The 16,960-nt window shown below is 39.4% G+C and overlaps 1 protein-coding gene across 17 annotated transcripts in view; it reads right to left on the bottom strand.

Annotated features, from left to right (window-relative positions):
• The window catches only part of SLC8A1 (solute carrier family 8 member A1), a 447,983-nt gene that overhangs the window by 429,674 nt on the left and 1,349 nt on the right, over positions 1-16,960 (bottom strand). The window lies entirely within an intron of this gene.

Here is a 16,960-nt window from a genome sequence, read left to right as displayed (position 1 = left end):
CATGTAATAATAAGCAGTGGAGAAGGCAATGGCACCCCACTCCAGTACTCTTGCCTGGAAAATCCCATGGACAGAGGAGCCTGGTAGGCTGCAGTCCATGGGGTCATGAAGAGCTGGACACGACTGAGCAACTTCCCTTTCACTTTTCACTTTCATGCATTGGAGAAGGAAATGGCAACCCACTCCAGTGTTCTTGCCTGGAGAATCCCAGGGACAGAGGAGCCTGGTGGGCTGCCATCTATGGGGTCGCACAGAGTTGGACATGACTGATGCGACTTAGCAGCAGCAACAACAATAAACAGACTCTACATTTTGGACTTCATCAACCACACAAGTCCACACATCATGTGAATGAATAATGTTACAAAAATATGTTTATAAGTTAGTCAGGTAGACCTTAGAACATAAAGGACAAGTAAGATTTTTTAAATTAGCACAACAGTTTTGAGTTAAATGAGGAATAGACTACCTGCTAGGGGCATGTGGAAGACAAGAGGAAAATGTAACTCTTTAGAGAACATTTTCTTCTAGTTCTTCATCCACTGAGAATGATGTTGACCTACTCATTTCATGATTCTATAAACATTTATAGATTACACCTAAAGTATGTCAGATATTTTATGTATGAAGTCCTTCACATATAAAGAGCAAGATAAGTATGTGTCACCAAGTTGTACAGAGTCTAACAAGGAGGTGAGAAAGTACATATTGACAATACTAAGTATTATCACAGAGAGAGAGGCAGAGTGCAGCAAAGGAAAAATACAGATCAGAGTTAGGTAATGGGGAGGGAAGCATCACAGAGAGAATGGTTCTTGTATTGAGTCTTAAAGCAAGTGCAGGGTTTATTAAGTGAAAAGAGGGGGAAAAAAAAAAACACACTGAAGAACGAAGGTAACGAACATGTGAGAAAAAGTAGATCTGAATCACTTGACTATTTCAGTGAATCAACTGATAAGTAGTCTGGTAAAGAAAGCTAGGACAAGAATGTTTATTAGCAGATGAAGAGGGCCAAGCTTAGGAACTTAGGCAGGGCTATAATTTCAAAGCCCTTTGGTACTAAATGAACGAATTTAGATTTCATCCTGGAAGTTATATGGATTCATTAAAAGATATTACATGTGTATGCCAGATCAAGATTGTGTTTTGCAAGATCACATTGGCAACCAAGTGGAAGATAGTTGGGAGTGGCTAGGAGGGGGTGTCTAGGTCTTCCCTGGTAGCTCAGCTGGTAAAAATCCTCCTGCAATGCAGGAGACCCTGGTTCAATTCCTGGGTTGGGAAGATCCCCTGGAGAAGGGATAGGCTACCCACTCCAGTATTCATGGTCTTCCCTGGTGGCTTAGATAGTAAAGAATCTGCCAGCAATGCGAGAGACCTGGGTTCTATCCCTGGGTTGGGAAGATCCCTTGGAGGAGGGCATGGAAACCCACTCCAGTATTCTTGCCTAAAGAATCCCCATGGACAGAGGAGCCCGGCAGGCAATAGCCCATGGGATCGCAAAGAGTCAGACACGACTGAGTGACTGAGCAACAAAGTTTGAGTCAGAGGGTCTGTGGAAATGTGTTGAATAGACAATTGAATGTATGTACAGGGGGGTGGACAGCAAATATTAGTAATGGGAAACTAGAGTCAAAGATAAAAGTGATGGTAAGAAAGTACCTGGTTGCTCAAATTTGTTCAGATACTTTGCATACGTATATTACACTCCAGTGTATGAAACCTTTTTATTAGAGAACATTGAGCCAATCAGTACTCTATAGGAACACTGGAGGTTGGAGGAAGAGCCATGGAAGTGCAAAGAGACAAAGAGTCTCAATGTTCAAAGTCAAGTCACACTAACCTTATGACACTGCTGCTGCTGCTGCTGCTGCTAAGTCGCTTCAGTCGTGTCTGACTCTGTGCGACCCCATAGATGGCAGCCCACCAGGCCCCGCCTTCCCTGGGATTCTCCAGGCAAGAACACTGGAGTGGGTTGCCATTTCCTTCTCCAATGCATGAAAGTGAAAAGTGAAAGTGAAGTTGCTCAGTTGTGTCCGACTCTTAGCGACTCCATGGACTGCAGCCCACCGGGCTCCTCCGTCCATGGGATTTTCCAGGCAAGAGTACTGGAGTGGGTGCCATTGCCTTCTCTGTTATGACACTGAGGGACCTTAAAATAATTGAAGAGAAAAATGCTATTGGTACATGATTTCTGACCTTCATCAGAATGGTTTACATAGCTACACAAAAGCACTTTGGGCCAAATGGAGGCATATGGGCTGCCTGATAATGCAATTAGGTGGAGTCCCTTCCTGATGGCTCAGACAGTAAAGTGTCTGCCTACAATATGGGAAACCTGTGTTTGATCCCTGGGTTGGGAAGATCCTCTGGAGAAGGAAATGGCAACCCACTCCAGTCCTCTTGCCTGGAAAATCCCGTGGACGGAGGAGCCTGGTAGTCTACAGTCCATGGGGTCGAGAAGAGTCAGACACGACTGAGTGACTAAGCTTTCACTTTCTACTAAATTGGTGGTGTTTAGTCACTAAGTCATGTACAGCTCTTTGTGGTAGTCTGCCAGCCAGACTCCTCTGTCCATGGGATTTCCCAAGCAAGAATACCGGAGTGGGTTGCCATTTCCCTTTCCAGGGTATCTTCCCACCCCAGGGATCAAACGTACGTCTCCTGATTGGCAGGCAGATTCTTTACCACTGAGCCACCATGGAAGCCCCCTTACTAAATAACCATGCTCAAAGATTGCTAATTCAGGCTGGATAGAAAGTGAGTGATGTGCTATGTGGCACTGTCCTTATGTGGCCAAATACTTTGTCAGAGTATCAGATGAAGACATAAAAACCATTCTCACAACATTTGCAATAGATGTCAAAGTTGAAGACTGTAAACAGGCTGGATGGCATTTTGGATTCACAGAGATCTTAATAAATGCGATTTAATAAGGGTGGGTTTTCATGTCCTGAACCTGGAGCTCTCAAATCATCTGCAAGTACTCCTTGACTGAGTTGTGGCTCTCATCCCTGTCAACACATTAACTAAATGAATAACAAAATAGAAAGCTAGTGCACCTTCAAAGGTGAGTTTTCAGGCATGTTTCACACACATGTCATAAAAGCATCTAAGAAATTAGAGCTATAAACTTTGAGAGAAATGTAATAACTGCGGGTCTTTAGAGACTTTAACGGTGTCAGTGGAATAGGAACAATGTTCTATTTGCTCATAAGGATTAGAACTAGATTTAAAAGGTAACTTTCTCCATTAATTTCTATGAAGAATTTGCCCAAAGTGAAGTAAATAATAGCATGGACTCTGGAACCAGATTTGTTCAGCTCTACTATTTTTTGGTTGTGTGACTGTAGGCAGATTTACTTAGTCTTTCTGTATCATTTTCCTCACCTGAAAGTGAGGATGATAGTAGGATCTAGCTTGTAAGGTTATTGTCCGGATTTAATGAGTTAATGTGTGTAAAAGCGCTGAGGAAAGTGCCTGGCACCCAGAAATTGCTTTCTGTGGAAATCCCTGGAAGCCCAGCAGTTAAGACTTCGAGTTTCCAGTGCAGGCAGAGCGGGTTCGATCCCTGGTTGGGGAGCTAAGATCTCACATATCATGCAGCTAAAAAGAAAGACAAACTGAAAACAGAAAGAAGTTGTTTTATGTGTTACTTGCCATTGTTAGTAGTTGTTACAGGAACATAGGGGGTAGCCCTTCCCCCACCCTTCCCCTCCAAATAAAAAATTAAATAGGAAAAGAGATTTAGAGAGGTACCCTTTGAGCACCTTTTAAGAATTTATGGATCATTCGTGAGCCAATATCTAGAAGCTGATAACAGCTCCCAAGCACTCTGATTGCTGACTCACCCACACAACTCCCATCAGAGAGTATGAAAGGCAGTTGCAAACAATAGCCTCCATCCTGGAAGCTAGGAAAACTGTCTGCTTGGGTATCTGACAAGGTTAGGTACTTCTTTCATTTCTGAACTCATCTCTTGCCTCCATACTTTACATATTTGGTTTTCCATTCATGTCTCTGGTGTGTGTGTGTCAGTGGCAATTCAAAATCTGTTTTTCTGGCTAACTGACTCTCACTCTGACCCCAGGTGCTTATTGAGAAAGAAAGGGCACCAAGAAGCCTTTACTTTAAAAAAACTCCCAGGCATAAAATTAAGTCCATAGAGGGAATTCCCTGGTGGCTTAGTAGTAAAGAATATGCCTGCCAATGCAGGAGACATGGGTTCGATCCCTGGTCTGATAAGATTCCCCATGCTGTGGAGCAACTAAGTCTGTGTACCAGAACTAGTGAGCCTATGCATTAGAGCCAGGCCCCTCCCTAGAGCCTGTACTCCTCAACAAGAGAAGCCACAGCCATGAGAAGCCCACAAATCACAAAGAAGAGTAGCCCTCTACACCGCAGCTTAGAGAAAGCCCATGTGCAGAAACAAAGATCCAGCACAGCCCCAAACAATAAAAAAATTAATTAAAATTAAAAAAATTAAGTCCATAGAACCACAAGTACACAGCAAATAGATATTCATGGACAATGAAAACAGGCTTGTTTTGCATCTACAGAGGATAAGAACAACCTGTATATTTTGGTAGCTACTTAAGCAGCCTGACATTGCTTTTAAATTACAGTTTGGAGTGCCTCATTCCACTGAGTTATCTACCCACTAATCTAACTAAAAAGAAAGTGAAGTTGCTCAGTAGTGTCTGACTCTTTGCAACCCCATGGACTGTAGTTTACCAGACTCCTCCATCCATGGGATTTCCCAGGCAAGAATACTGGAGTGGGTTGCCATTTCCTTCTCCAGGGGATCTTCCCGTCCCAGGGATCGAACCCGGGTCTCCTACATAGCAGACAGACACTTTACCGTCTGAGCCACCAGGGAAGTCCGATCTAACTAAAACGCCTGGGTCAAATCTCTGAACCATATGCATCCATCATCCATCCCACTCTCTCTGAACTGTAGCTTTGTCCTGGACCATTACTCATAACCATACTGACTTTCAAGGAAGACTGGGGTCACAAGGTACTAATTCCTTGAAAAAAGAAAATCTATAGACAAATGATGGATACATGGGTAAATACTGCATACGATCAGTAGTGCTCAGGTATTTAGTGTCTTAAAAACTCCAGAACTCCTTTCATTAAGAACCAGTTTACCTGAGTTTAACGTAGTAGTCCCTGGTTTATTCTCTCAAAGAATTATTTTTAGTTTATAGCCCATTAATACTCAGTTCACTAGTATTTGGTGAAAGAGTTTGGGAGCTACTAATTTTGGCTGCTTTTCTTTGAACACCTACTCAGTACTAATTTATTCTCAAAAACAGCCCTTTAATTAGGGCGAGCATATGTCCCAGTTTGTCTGTGACGTTCCCAGTTCACTGCTGTTGATCCAGTGTGATAACTCACCTTCCGCCTTTTATATTCAAAAATGTTCCGATTCTGATGACCGATTATATAGACAGTCGACCTATAAAGATGTCTATTATTACTACCTGCTTGATTGCTTGGTTTGTTTATGTATTTATTACCTTTCTACAGTTTATCCTCCCAACCGTAGCTAGAATGAAGTGTTAAAATGTAAATTAGCTCATTTCATGTCTCAGTTCATAATACTCCAATGGGTTCCTAGTCCTCTTGGAATTAAAGTCTCTTAGTTGAGTTTTCCAAATCTATGGGCTTCAAAGACCTAATGAATTAGCTGCCAGCTATATCTCTGATGTCATTTTCTGTCACTCTTCTTTTTATCGAGTCTCAATGGACCCCTTATCATGCCTTGAGCAGATGAAGTATGCTCTACCTCATTGCCTTTTCACTTGCTGTTTTTCCCCTCTGTCTGGAAATCTTCTCTCCATTCACCTGAATTGTTTCCTCATAGCTTTTAGTTTTCTGCTCACATTTCATTTCCTTTGATCACCCTATCGAAAAATGCTTTCTTGTCTCCTTCTCTGTCTCCTTATCCTGCTGTGGTTTTTGTTTGTGTTGCTATTGTTTGAGTTTTGTCTCTAACACTGCAGTTATAATAGCACTCCGAACCTAACCCACTCCAGTGTTCTTGCCTGGAGAATCCCAGGGACGGGGGAGCCTGGTGGGCTTCTGTCTATGGGGTTGCACAGAGTCGGACACGACTGAAGCGACTTAGCAGCAGCAGCATTTCATCTGGAGGTGACATTTGTCTATTAGCATTTATGTCACTTTCCCTAGTTACTCTGGTTTTGGCTTGTGCTACCGTAAACCTTGGATCAACTGACCAAAAACAAACAAAAACAAAGACCTGCCATCTATAGTATTGAAAGAAATTCAATAAAATATGTCTCATACTTAAGGAGAGCCATAAAAATCAAACTGTTATTTAACAGTTTGAATGCAAGAGTTTCTGTTAATTAATCAAAACTGTTGAGAGAATTAGTTCATCTTTTAATTGAGAGTGTGAGAAGAGTAAACACATCAACATTAGTAGCTAGGAAGTTGCACTAAAGAAATTAATATATCAAAGGAAACATGACAGATGATTTGATCTCATTTGAGGCCAAGATATAAGTCATAATCCACAAGGAGTGTTTAAGGGCAAAAATATAGCTTCTTAGTATACAAAAGCTAGTGAGCATTTGAAAAATATTTGCACTCTAAAATTAAATAAAAACTTAGTAGCAGAGCTGTCTGTGAGTCTGGTGGTATCTGCTCAAGAAGAGTGTTATGCTGGCTCCAGAGGAACGTTGCTCATCTAGATAGTTATATACTGCAGCGCTGGTTGGAAGATGGATCACAACTGAAAAAGCCAAAGAAAAGCTTCCATTGACTCCAGCTTATCTTAGGGTTCTTGTTCTGGGAAATCTTCAGCTTCCATGTAAGAATGCTAGTCTGTGTATTCTAAAGAAACAGAAGCTTTTTTTTTCCCCCTGGTTGAGCTTTTCTTCTTTTCAGTCTGCATGATGCTGAGCTGGATCTCCCTGATCAGCCCATCAACATCAGGTGGGTTCTTCACCTGACAGGTGTGTGTCCCATTGTCATCAAACCACAGCTTCCAGAGGAGGATGGAGATATCATACCGCTCTGGGTTCCCATCCCAGACCACGCAGTCCTTAAAACGCCCACTCGTGGGTTTGAAGGGTCCCACATGGTAGTAGAAAGCAAACTGTTTAGGGCCTCCATATCAAGGCTGGGAATTCCAGGTCACCGTGAGAGCATCACCCACAGGGGCAAAGCAGGAGACGGTGTGGTTTAATCGAACATCTGTCCCATTGACAGCCTCCAGCACACAAGGAGTGTAAATTTCCACAGCTGCCACTGGCCAAAGAGCTGTGAACTGTGTGCCAAGGAGAAAAAGCACAGCACGAGTAGGGCTCTTGCCATACATGAGGGAAACCCAGCCCTGGCCCCAGAGACCAGACGGGGCAGACCGAGCCCTCCAGCATCCTGCCAAGGCCTCTCCTGGTGGAGAGAGCGCCACTGCATTTTTCTGGAGAAAGGAGTCTGTCCCTCACCTGTGGGAACCTGAGCATCCATGCCTGTCTGGAAATTTTCTTTTCTTCATCTTTATATCCTGGATCTTTATTAATACATTATTTGAGAAAAAGGACTATGTCTTAGTCATCATTTTATATACAAAACACAGTATTTGAAAAGAAAAATGCTCAATAAATGCTTACTAAATGAATAACAATAATGGCTACCATTTATTGAGCAATTATTATGTGCTAGGAACCAAATATATTACATGCTTTATCTCATTGGTTCTTATAAGAAGAATGAAGTAATCATTTTAAAATTCTTTTTTTTTGTATCCCTTTAGCACACGTGTGACTTGTTATAATATGTGTACGCTTTTACGTATCTTTCAATAATAAATACGTTACTTAGAGTAAATAAAGAATATTTAGGAGCTTCACTGGTGGCTCAGTGCTAACGAATCCACCTGTCAATGCAGGAGATATGGGTTCTACCCCTGACCCGGGAAGATCCCAGATGCTGGGGAGCAACTAAACGCATGCACCGCAACTATTGAGCCTCTGCTTTAGAGTCCAGGAACTGCAACTACTGAGCCCACTTGTCTCAGCTCCTGAGACCACTTGCCCTAGAGCCCATGCTCTGCAAAAGAGTAGCCACTGCAATGAGAAGCCTGAACACTGCAACGAAGAGTAGCCCCTGCTCGCCGCAACTAAAGACAGCCCATGCATCAACAAAGACTCAACACAGCCCCCCCACCCCAAGAATAATAATAAAAACATCCATTTATCCACTCAATTAGTCATCAGACTAAGTTAATTCATTCAAAATGAATTATTTATTTTGTGTCAGAAAATGGCATTGGAGATATGAAATTAAGAAGTGTCGCATTTCTGGTCACAGTCTTGGCTAGAACCTTTCTGGCGTGTGTTATTAACCCTTTCCTATAGTTCTTCTGAAAGTGCCTTGTGACAGCCCGTTTCTGTGATTCTTTGCCCCACAAGGCCAAGTTCTTCAGCATTGTGTCTCCTGGTTTTTAATGTAGCTCCAGGAGCCCAACCGGTTTAGTATAACGACAGAGTCACACAATTTCACTGATGTAAAATGTTGTGTGCTAGGCCTCTTCAGTTGTATCTGACTCTGTGTGACCCTTTGGACCGGACCATAGCCTGCCAGGCTCCTCTGTCCATGGGATTCTCCAGGCAAAAGTACTGGAGTGGGTTGCCATGCCCTTCTCTAGGGGATCTTCCTGACTCAGGGATCGAACACGTGTCTCTTACAGCTCCCTCACTGACAGCGGGGTTCTTTACCACTAGTGCCACTTGGGAAGCCCCTTAGGTGATTTGTATCTTTATCATCTCTGAAAACAACAAAAGCAATATTCAAAAGACTTTCTTATACTTTTAGAATAACTATGCATATATATGGATGAAGTTGTGAAAGTTGGAACTTGAACTGGCAATTCCATAAGCTAAGTATACAGGGCTTCCCGGTGGCTCAGCGATAAAGAATCTGCATACAATGCAGGAGACGCAGGAGATGAGGGTTTGGTCCTTGGGTCAGGAAGACCCCTTGGAGGAGGGCATGGCAACCCACTCCAGTATTCTTGCCTGGAGAACCCCCTGGAGTCTGATGGGCTACCATGGGGTCACAAAGAGTCAGACATGACTCAAGACACTGAGCACGCACACACACAAGCTAGGCATTCTTCTACTATTTCACACAGAGGCTGTTTAATAGCTTGTCCTTTGTGTTAAAACTAGAGGCCTGGGTTTAATCAATTCTTTCAGGGTTAACTATTTCCAGGAGATGGTTCCATGATTGGATGACAGCTACTTTTCATCCTATGTATTAACTCTGGCCAATTAGCCATGGCTGCCTGCAATAATCTGAGTGAGAATGACTTTGAGACCAACCTAGGCTCAGTCAGTGACAATGACATGACTGATGTCTGCCATGGAGGCTGCGAGGTCAGGGTACACCTTATCTGGATTCTAAACCATCATTTAGCTTAACAACAAGGTCATACCCAGATTATCTACCTGCAAGATTTCTCAGAGCTAGTGGCATGTTAGCCTGTCTTCAACATCTGAGATGGTGATTCATTTAATACAATATTTCATAGGCACTGGTTTTAGATAACAAGACCTCTTATTGCACCAAAGATGCTGAAGAATAATTCCTTCTCTGATCACATTTTGGAAGATGTAGTTTGGAAGATCACAAGCTCAGTGAACTTTTGAAGAGCTGGTTCTCTAACTCTTCAGTGAATATTTATTAGATATCCCTTTGAAAAACATAAAATGATCCAGTAAATTGGGCACATTTTGTTTTAGTTTAACCCAAATGGATTATTGAGGGAGAAAAAGAGCTTTGGGACATATATTTTCTCTACTAGTTATTTATTTAGCCTGTGTTACCCTAAAGATCCTAAACTGTGGCTTTGGTAAACACATATTGAACAAAAACTAAGTATCTAAGTGTTACTTCAAATTTGTTTCTTTATAGTGAAATTTTGGGTCTCTGATTTTTAGCATGCTGTGCTTTTGTTTTAGTTTTTCAACGTTTTATATTGCTCAAGAAATTCTGTACTTTAAGTTAACTAATTATTATGGCTGTTTGTTGGTAGCATTGTTGATTGGTGATAATTTAAGAATTGTAAGTTATTGTAAGTTAAAGATTTATGGGAACTACAGTAACCTCATTTTTTGTTGTTGTTGTTTAAATCACTCATCTTTTTATTTGTTTTCCCTAACCCCTACACGAATCACAATAGATATTTATCTTTTTAAGGCAAAACAGTATTCAAATTATTAGCAGCAAAATTAGCTCTGGGGAAACAGTATAATAAATGTTCTTGAATGTGTAATAGCATAGAGTGAGAGAAGGTGGGTTTGAACTCTAATCCTTTTCACATGCCTGATAAAAAGTAGAGGGGATTAAAGGTAATCTTTCATTCCATTTTCTTTGCAAAAAAATAAGCTACTAACTTCTGTACAAGTTTTATTACCACAGTTAAAATACATTTTAATTTTCATAAATGAATATACCACTATATAATATTGGTGAAAATTATATATTGAATTCTTGAAGGTCTGATGCTCATAAGCATTATCTAAAATGTAAGTTGAATGCTGAGTAGATCTCTTGTTCTTCATTTAAAATTTTGAATTGAAATTTAAATGTGATTTGATATGTCTGTGAGATGGGACCTGGAATACAATACTAACTTTCATTTAAATAATTTTTATCTCACTTTATCATTTTTATACAAATCACTTCTGCTGTATAACAGTGAAGACTGGGGGGAGGGGAAGGATATACTAGTTTTGACACATTTATTGAAAAAGTGGGTATTATGAAAGAGAAGATTATGTAAAGAGAATGGAATAGAGTCACAAAATAATCATTTAACCTCTGTTTCTCAAAAGTGTCTAGCCAACAATTTATAAATATTAGTTTATAAAGGACAATCAAACTATTTCTTATATAGTTGGTACTCAGAAACATTGTTTCAAATGATTAGATTCCTCATTAATCAGATAAAGTGGACAATAAGCCACATATCCTGGAATGCAAAGTCAAGTGGGCCTTAGGAAGCATCACTATGAACAAAGCTAGTGGAGGTGATGGAATTCCAGTTGAACGATTTCAAATCCTAAAAGATGATGCTGTGAAAGTGCTATACTCTATATGCCAGCAAATTTGGAAAACACAGAGGTGGCCACAGGACTGGAAAAGGTCAGTTTTCATTCCAATCCCAAAGAAAGGCAATGCCAAAGAAAGGCAATGCCAAACTACTGCAGAATTGCACTCATCTCACATGCTAGCAAAATAATGCTCAAAATTCTCTAAGCCAGGCTTCAACAGAACATGAACCGTGAATATCCAGATGTTCAGGGTGGATTTAGAAAAGGCAGAGGAAGCAGAGATCAAATTGCCAACATCCGTTCAAAATGTTGTTGCTCTTGAAAAAGAAAGTTCCAGAAATGAATTTTATCATTTATCATCTACACCAAAGCCTTTATTGCCTACACCAAAGCCTTTGACTGTGTGGATCACAACAAACTGTGAAAAATTCTAAAAGAGATGGGAATATCAGACCACCTGACCTGCTTCCTGAGAAATCTGTATGCAGGTCAAGAAGCAACAGTTAGAACTGGACACGCAACAGCAGCCTGGTTCCAAATCAGGAAAGGAGTACGTCAAGGCTATATATTATCACCCTGCTTACTTAACTTATATGTAGAGTATATCATGTGAAATGCCAGGCTGGATGAAGCACAAGCTGGAATCAAGATTGCTGGGAGAAATATCAATAACCTCAGATATGCAGATGACACCATGCTTTTGGCAGAAAGTGAAGAACTAAAGAGCCTCTTTATTAAAGTGAAAGAGGAGAATGAAAATGTTGGCTTAAAATTCAACATGCAAAAAACTAAGATCATGGCATCCAGCCCCATCACTTCATGGCAAATAGATGGGGAAACAATGGAAACAGTGACAGACTTTGTTTTCTTCAGCTCCAAAATCACTGCAGATGGTGACTGCAGCCATGAAATTAAAAGACTCTTGCTCCTTGGAAGAAAAGCTATGACCAACCTAGACAGCATATTAAAAAGCAGAGACATTACTTTGCCAAGAAAGATCCATCTAGTCAAAGCCATGGTTTTTCCAGTAGCCATATATGGATGTGAGAGTTGGACTAAAAAGAAAGCTGAGCGCTGAAGAATTGATACTTTTGAATTGCGGTGTTGGAGAAGACTCTTGAGAGTCCCTTGGACTGCAAGGAAATCAAACCAGTCAATCTAAAGGAAATCAGTCCTGAATATCCATTGGAAGGACTGATGTTGAACCTGAAGCTCCAATACTGTGGCCACCTGATGTGGAAAAGACCCTGATGCTGGGAAAGATTGAAGGCAGGAGGAGAAGGGGATGACAGAGGATGTGATGGTTGGATGGCATCACTGGCTTGATGGACATGAGTTTGAGTAAGCTCTGGGAGTTGGTGATGGACTGAGAAGCCTGGTGTCCAGTAGTCCATAGGGTCGTAGAGTAGGACACGACTGAGTGATTGAACTGAATCTAAGAAGAATAATGTGGCTTGCTCTCACTTCTTGTCAGATTCTATATTGTATATTTTTTGTACATTAATTTTTTTAAGCATTAATATATTTGTTTCTATCTTTTAAAGGCCAAGAAACAGTTGTGGGACTGCAAAATACAGAGGCTAAAAATAGGCTTCAAATTCTTCCTTTTCTGTTTACTTGCTGTGTGACCTTGGGCATGTGACTTCACTTCACTCTTCTTTAGCAAAATGACTGCCAATCTTGTAGGGTAATTTTTAGAATTTATAAATTAATATATATGACTTCCTTGAAAGTGTTTTGGAAAACAGTAGAGTTCAACACACCTCAAGACAGTTATTAGGTCTTGCCCAGAATGACAATAAGAAGCATAGTTGGAATTTTATTGATTTGTCTGAATCTTGAACTCAGGCTTTTAACCAAAAAAAAGAAGAACTTTTATTTCATAATATTTTCTATATGGGTACAGCATCAATAAAGTTAAGATTTAGAAATAGTTTGTTAAAATTCTATTTCTTTAAATGAAATTCAACAATAGCTTGTAATTGATAATTGCATAATAACAGCATAATAGTATATATGTCATTTTACATATGATTGCATCTTATCTCTGAAAGGGCAAACTGTTGAAGAGACTTTATTATAATAACATATTATTAATTGGAATATAATGCATTGCTCTGAATAGGGTAAATATTCAACGGATTCATCTATCTCTATGTAAAACAGAATTTGTTTAGAAAACAATTAAGGAAGGAAACGTCTTGTTAACTGGTATCCTTCTCATCTATTACGATGACTTCATTTTTTTTATGACTTTATTTTTGATATAGTTTTTGTATGTCTTTCATATTTGTGAGTGAATATACATCTATATTTATTTTTGACATCTTAAATGATAGTTTCCAGACTCACCATGATATTATTTGGAGTAAGAGGGAAAGTCAATGTTTGTGATTAACTGACACTACTGAGTGACTGAACTGAACTGAACTGAATCAGTATCTCCCAAATGAACAGTATGAGTGGTGGGTTAACTTTAGAAACTGAATTGAAAGGAATTCAAGAATTCATATACTCTAAAATGTGATCATTCTTCTGTCTAGTATTTCTAATGACAGGGAAATTAGTCTTGTAAGAAAAATACATCTGATTTTAATATTGATTACAAAGATGGTACCACCATTTACAGGCAATTAAGCTAAACTCTTTTTTTGCTCTTTGCTACTTAACTCCTTTGATATGGTTATTGCTATCCACAATTTGCAGAGAGGGAAATAGAGGCTTACAAAGATGATGTTACCTGTCCAAAGTCACTTAGCCATTAATACATTGAAGGCAGACCTAAAACCTAGGCTGTCAGACTGAAGTTATCCTCAGCAGTCATCATTCTAATCACTGCTTCCACTCCCTTTCTCAAATAGTCTGCTATAACCTGAGCTGAAATCTAAAAGTGTTATTTATCCTCTATCTACATTCAACCCAGAATCATTTTTGCAGGGCTCAGGGAGCCCAGTCTTCACTTCTTACTGACAAGTGCAAGGAGTCTTGTGTGGCCCTACACAGCCTCTTAGTATTGTGGCTAGTCTTAATTTCTTATTCATATTTATTAATACATGATAATTAATATATCCTCTGCATAAAATCATTCACCCTCTCTCCAAAGTTCTTGACACTTAGAAAGGCAAAAAAGGCAATGATTTTCTTAATCCATAGAAAACTGTTGCTATCCAAAATTAATATGCACTTTCAGATGGCTGTTTGATAATTAGCTAAAACAATATGAAATTTCACTTGGCAGCTGTAGTTAAGATCCATAACGTCACATATACACACATATATTTTTACTTTTCAATAATTGTGGCCAGCATTCAGGCCAGGGGGTATGAGTGATACGAACTAGATCTATATCTAGTGAAAGATTTTTAAATATGTTGGAACCTTTCAATAGGTACTTTCTGTCAGAAAATATTACTACAATCAAAATTCCAAGAAATCACCTTTCTGGGAAACAGCATGTTTTTTATCTTCAGCTGTTCTATTAACTCCCCTCAACCAAATAAACTGGACTGATGACCAGTTTTTTTATTGCAAAAAGAAACTGGTTCTCAGTGCTGGTTGCACATTAGAATTTCCTGGGGTGGATTAAAAGAAGAAGCTGCCTTTGCCTGAACTCCCATAAGAATATTTAGTCCATCAAGGGTACAGTGGACATCTCCTCCTCCACTCCCCGCCCAGTGATTTTCAGGAGTCGAGGACCACGGCCCATTTCATGGCAAGGTGTCGATGGAATGGAAAAGGCCATTTTCTCCTCAGCAGACTAAGTGCCATGGTAACTTGTCCCCTTTCATTTCTTTGTTGTAGTTCAGTTGCTAAGTAGTGTCCAACTCTTTGCGACCCCGTGAACTGCAGCACACCAGGCTCCTCTGTCCTTCACTGTCTCCTGGAGTTTGCTCAAGCTCATGTCCATTGAGTCAGTGTTGCCTTCCAACCATCTCATCCTTGGTCGTCCCCTTCTCCTCCTGCGCTCAATCTTTCCCAGCATCAGGGTCTTTTCCTGTGAGTCGGCTCTTCATATCAGGTGGCCAAAACATTGGAACTTCAGCATCAGTCCTTCCAATGAATATTCAGGGTTGATTTCCTTTAAGATTGACTGGTTTGATCTCCTTACTGTCCAAGGGACTCTCAAGAGTCTTCTCCAATACCACAGTTCAAAAGCAGCCATGAAATTAAAAGGTTCTTGCTCCTTGGAAGAAAACGCTATGAAAAACCAAGACAGTATATTAAACAGCAAAGACATCACTTTGCTGACAAAGGTCCATATAGTCAAAGCTATGGTTTTTCCAGTAGTCATGTATGAATGTGATAGTTGGACCATAAAGAAGGCTGAGTGCAAAAAAACTGATACTTTTGAATTGATGCTTTTTATATCTTAAAGATACTTTAATAATTATCTGCCATGGAATGTCCAGTTTTAATCATTAGAGAAATTTTTATTTTATTTAAGTTCCCAATAGATTCTCTTTTCCTTAGAGTAATCATTTTCATTTCCTTGAAACTTAATGGGTTTTCCTCTGGGTCACCATTTTCCATGCCTCTGGAAAAGCAAATCTCTACTCTTACTTTCATACAAATTCTCCCCAAACATTTTAAGGGATATTGTTCACATCAAAGCCCCTAAAAACATCTGTTTCTCCTGCTCTTTTGGTAGCAGCCAGGCTCAGGAGCTATCTGGTCTGGCCCTTCACAGACAGACACCTCAAATCTGTGCTCTATGCTTTCAGGACAAAATTCAACTTTTCTATCATTCTTGGTCTCTGTGAATTTGCTTCTACCTCAGCTAACTATAGCATAGAGAATTCAAGTCATATTTTTTTCACGTAAGACCGTCAATACTTCCAATTCTCTTCTCAAAATATGAGCTCAAGATTTTCTAACATGTACAGTCATCACCAAATACTTAAGAAGTCATAAGTCAAAAGGGCAAGTAGTTTATGGTCAAAATTTTTTTTCATAGATGACATACTATATATATAAAATAGCAGTAAGTAATTCTTTATTACTTCATAAATTTGTTTACTAAAGAAAAAACAGGAACAGACATTTCTCACGAGGGGTACACACTTGAAATGCACTTGGCAATAAGCAAATGAGAAACAGTGGATGTCATATATGCATTGCATCCGATTACAAACACTAGTGACATCATTTAGATTAACCTTTTATATATTGAAAATTGCCAAAACTCTTGCTGTGCTATTTCTTTCAGAAAGCCGGCTGGTATGTAGTGTTTAATTATTTTAACTCCATCCTTTTGAAGGCCTGTTCCACTTTAGCTGAAGTTATGACAGTTTAGTTAGCTCTGTTAGTTTAAAAAGAGAAGGCATAGTTTATTCTCTCTCCTTCTCTCTCTCGCCTGCAGATATAGAATATTAGTATTTTTAGATAAAGTAAAATAGCTTATTTTAGAGATGTAGAAAGGTTAGTCTGAATGTGTTGTTAATATAACATGCTGTCAGTTTAAATAGACTAGACATCTAAATTTGATGAAAATTTAGAATGATAATTATTTTAGTAATGATAATGTATTCTTATTGAAATAAAACCTTGTTTTTTCTTTCCCTGGCACATTTTTTGGTCTTAGAGAACATCCACAACTTGAAGAAACCCACCACACAATTTAAGTCGCTTTGCCTATATCCTTTTCCCAGATATGTAATTTATCCAAAGACCATCTCCTTGGTCAGTATTACAAGCTGTTTTTATTATTTTCTTAACATTTGTTTATTAATCATTTTCCGTATCATATATGTCATCAGAGAAGGAAGAATCACACTCAATTTTTCTTTCTTTTTTTTTTCCTTCTCATGTTCTATCTTAAGATTAAAAACATACTTAAATGAAGAGTTGGTTCAAATCTTCCATGAAACATA

Source organism: Bos grunniens, chromosome 11 (assembly GCF_055505025.1).
Source record: "Bos grunniens cultivar Pamir isolate PY7600 chromosome 11, Bosgru_T2T1.0, whole genome shotgun sequence".
Lineage (NCBI taxonomy): Eukaryota > Metazoa > Chordata > Mammalia > Artiodactyla > Bovidae > Bos > Bos grunniens.
The sequence above is the reverse complement of the archived record's forward strand: the minus strand, read 5'-3'. Positions and strand labels throughout refer to the sequence as shown.